Genomic DNA, 4,527 nt, shown 5'->3' on the forward strand with positions numbered 1-4,527 from the left:
TTTAATTTTGACATTTTACTTGCTTGACATTTAAAGTTTTTATCTGGCATTATAAAATTTCCAAAAAAAAAAAATTGTAGCTGATTTCTACCAATAGTGTATGAAAGAACTTGTTTCCCCAGTTTTCAACAACATTCATTACAGTTACCTTTTCATCCTCACCCAGTCTGATTAGTAATATCATGGACTTATTTCGAATTTCTCTGACCAATAATGAGACTGTGTAACCGAGAATACAATTTCTGGCTATATTCCTCTTCTATACCTCCTCTTTACCTACTTCCCATTATTTCTCCTTGTTTATAGCTCTTTCGCCACACAAAAATTAACATTTAAAAACATATAGTCAAGCTGGGCCTGGTTGTTCATGCCTGTAATCCTGAGAGCTATTCCATCTTTTATTTATTATGTGATACAAAGGCCTAGTTTTGTGGTTGTTTTTGATAACTAATAATGTAAGTTTCACAAATGTGGAATTCTACCCAGCTAGTAAAGGTTTTAAAATATTTTATTATTTTACGTGTATATTGCCTGCACTTGTGTTGTGCAATACCCATGAAGGTCAGAAGAGGGCATTGGATCTCCTGAAACTGAATTTATGGATGGTTGTTAGCTGTCATGTGGGTGTTGGGAACCAAACTCAGGTCTTCTGCAAGAGCATCCAGGTCTCTTAACTTCTAATGCATCTCTCCTGCCCCTAGTAAAATTTTGTTTTTTTTCTTTCTTTTAGTCTCTCTCACCCTTTCTTCTCTTTCATTTGATATAGAGGGCTTACTATGTTGCCCAGGATGATCTCAAACTCCTGTCAGGTGCTCTTCTTGCTTCAGCCTTCTAAGTAACTGGGAACACATATTCGTGCCATGCCCCTGGCCCTTGTAATGCAGTTCTTAGGTATATTTGGATCAATTTCTGAACTCCCCATTCTCTTTCATTTTTTGTTTATCTACTTCCATTCTGGTACCATCCTGGCTTTGTTAAGTATTTTTGAAGTGATTTTTAAAATATTTTATTTTTAAAAGATTTATTTATTTTTATTTTATGTGTATGAGTGTTTTGAGTGTTTTCCTGCTTGTATGACTGTGCACCACTATGTGCATGCCTGGAACCTATATAAGCCATAAGAAGGCCTTGGAGCCCCTGAAACTGGGGCCACCAGGTGAGCCACCATGTAGGTGCTGCAAGAACAGCAAGTAAGCAAGTACTCTCAACCATTGAGCCATCTCTCCAGTCTCCATTTAAAAATATTGTGTGTGTGTGTGTGTGTGTGTATGTGTATGTGTGTATGTGTGTGTGGGCATGTGCACATTTCTGTGTCTCATGTGTGGGTATGCACACCTGAGTGAGGGTGCCCATGGAAGACAGAAGAGGATATCAGACTCCCTAGAACTGGAGTTATGGGCTGTTGTGAACTACCCAATGTGGGTACTAGGAATGAACTCAGGTCCTCTGCAAAAGCATTGTGCTCTCTAACTGCTGAGCCTTCTCTCCATCTCCTTAAAGTAATTTAGTAGTGGACAAACCTTCACTAATTTTTCCCCTTAAAAATATCTGGGTAAGAAGCCTCAACCTTAGCTGAGGAACTATTGGCAACCAATAACTTTTGGTAGAGAGAGAGTTGGTTTTCTTTAAGGGAGTGATGCTAAATAGGTCGACTAGGCTCCAGTGGATGGACTCACATTGAGGGACATTTGGGGATACAAATGTGACTCAATAAGCCTTAACATATATGACAGAATGCATGAAATCCAGTGGAGGGTTCTGTGGGGGTACAGATAGGGGAGAGGGTCTAAATATGATCAAAATGGATTGTATAAAATGCACAAAATTTCAATAAAAATAGACAAAAACAAACAACAACAAAAAATATGGATAACCAGAACTTGACGTTAAGGTCCTATTGTTAAAGACACTACATACATGAGCTGTAGAACAAACAAGAAGAAATCAAGTTGGTGCTGATTTCAGAGCTTCCTATCTACTGGCTGGCATTCATAGTGCTGGAAGGTGCTATGCATGCTACTGGATGGAAAAAAAAATCATCAACCTTACCCATCTGTGAATCCTGTGAACTACAACAACTGACCTGGCAAGATATGTCCACCGGTGCAATAGTGGCACAAATATTATGGGAGTAACCATTCACTCTCTAATTGGATTTAAGGTCTGCTTCTTAGGATGGAGCCCTTACGTGACATTGATATCAGGCTTAGGAACGTGAGGCTAGACAGATCACAGGACATAGGGGAGAGTCCAATACTAGTTTTCAGTTAAATAGTTATTAAACTGACTCCTAATGACATTGTTTTACCCAGAGATTAACATATCTCTCATTTCTCACCAGAGAAGTTTCCTTATGTAGCAGATGGTGATTAACATAGAAACCCACAACTGGCTAATTTGTAGTGAACAAGAGGTTATAGAATGCTTATCCTTGAATAGAATATGTATATCAAACTTCTGCCTCCCAAGGTTCAGGGATCATTGCAGAAGAGGGAGAAGAAAGATTGTAAGAGCCAGAGGGGTGAATTATCACAAGGAAATAATTTTCCAGATAGCTAGTTAGTTACTCATATGAACTCACAGCAATGGTGATAGCATACACAAGTCCCATGTAAATTCAAACCAGAAAAAAATCCCAGCATAGACATGAGGAAGTGGGTAAGAAACCCCAGCCCAGCCTAAGGAACTTTTGACAACTGATGACTACTGGGAGGGGGAGAAACAATCTCTATCAAGCATGGGACTCTTGGTAGGTTAACCATTCAGTGGATGGACCCACATTGAAGGACGTTTGGGGACACAAATTAGGCTCTGTAGGCATATATATATATATATAATAGAGTATATTAAATTGGGTGGGGGACAATAAGGGGCGGTATGGATAGTAGAGGGGATCTAAATATCATCAAATTGTATTGTATGAAAATCACAAAAATTCAATAAAATGTTAAAAATATCTGGGTAATCAATTTGTAGCCATTTATTCTTCTACACAAACTTCCTTTTGCAATATGATCTTTTGTTCCCACATAAGATTCTCATCAGAAACCACCCAGTCTTGGACTTTCAGCCTCTGAAGTTGTAAGCTACGTAAATCTCTTTTCTTGGGTCTTCGTTTTGTTTTTCTTTTGATATAGGGTCTCATTATGTTGTACAGGCTAACTTTGAATTCACTATCCTGCCTCAGCCACTTGAGCACTGGAATTATAGGCACATGTTACCACACCTGGCTGAATCTTTTTCCTTCATAATGTACTTGCCTTAGATATCTCATTGTATAATTAAAAGTGGACTAACAGAATATATTCATATATAATAATGAGTTATGTAAATAATCAGTAGGTATAATACACTGGGGAGGAAGTAACATTTTATTAAGACAAATGCATATGTTTATGATTGCATAAATGTATATTGTATGTAAAAAAGGACTGATGTATTAATGATGAACCACATGATCTTGAAATGATAGCAAAGGCAAAAATTGATCTTGGTGAATTTCTTCCTAAAATATTTCCCCCTATCTGATGATGTCCAAAACTCAAAAAATTTAAAGTTTCAGCTCAGAACACAAAATTAGAAGATTTGGGTGTCATTACAGTGCAGTTTTCTTTTGAATTGTAAAAGATAAAGTGTTTCTCTCTCTGCTATGGGAATAAAAATGTATTGGTGTATTCCTATAACGTGTCAGTAATGTATTCCCACGTGTGCTTGAGAACCTGTCTAGATACTATTAATGTCTTAGTAAATCCATTTCCATCTGTCACACTATAATGTATCCTCTCTGTGTCGCCCTCAACATACAAATATTCATTCTTGAATTTGAAATTGGAAACTTTTAGCATGGGGAAACATTATTACAGTGGACTCTGCAGGTATGTCAAATGATTCCTGTTTCTATTGGTGTGGTGTGAGAATTGCCTTCCCAGTTCATACAACCTGTTACTCAGCACTCAGGGGCTGGGGTGGCGTAGCATGGACACAGTGCCCTCTGAGGGAGTCAGCATTTCTGTGATCAGTAACAGGGCTTTTTCAAGCCCAGCTGCTTGTTCATCAGAGCCATTGATCTTGAACAAATCCCCTAGGAGCCTTACACAGGAATTTAATTAGTTGGAGTAATATGGATTAGGAAGCAGTAGACATAGATAGACAATATGCTGAGAAAGCCAAAGATTCTGCCCCCCCCCGTACCTGGGACTGGATCTCATTGGCAGCTTGGGTATGTGACCTAAATCACCTAAAGCCTCAGTTTCTTCATTTGCAAAGTGCAGGATAAAATGATACTAGGTCTAAAAGTCATAAGGCTACTGTGAAGATTAAAATAACCTGATATATGTAATGTATGTGAAACCATGCCTGATAGACAATAAGTACTTTATAAGCATTTGTTGTATTATTTATCTTTGGAGAAAAATTGGATAATGAATATACACTGAGAGGAAAAAGTAGGAGAGTGACAAGGTGTGAAGGTCTTAGGTAGCCAAAGCTGTTTCCCTGAAGTTCACTTTTATTTTTACTCTTTCTATT

The sequence above is a fragment of the Nannospalax galili genome, unplaced genomic scaffold, assembly GCF_000622305.1.
Source record: "Nannospalax galili isolate Female #2095 unplaced genomic scaffold, S.galili_v1.0 scaffold7, whole genome shotgun sequence".
Taxonomy (NCBI): domain Eukaryota; kingdom Metazoa; phylum Chordata; class Mammalia; order Rodentia; family Spalacidae; genus Nannospalax; species Nannospalax galili.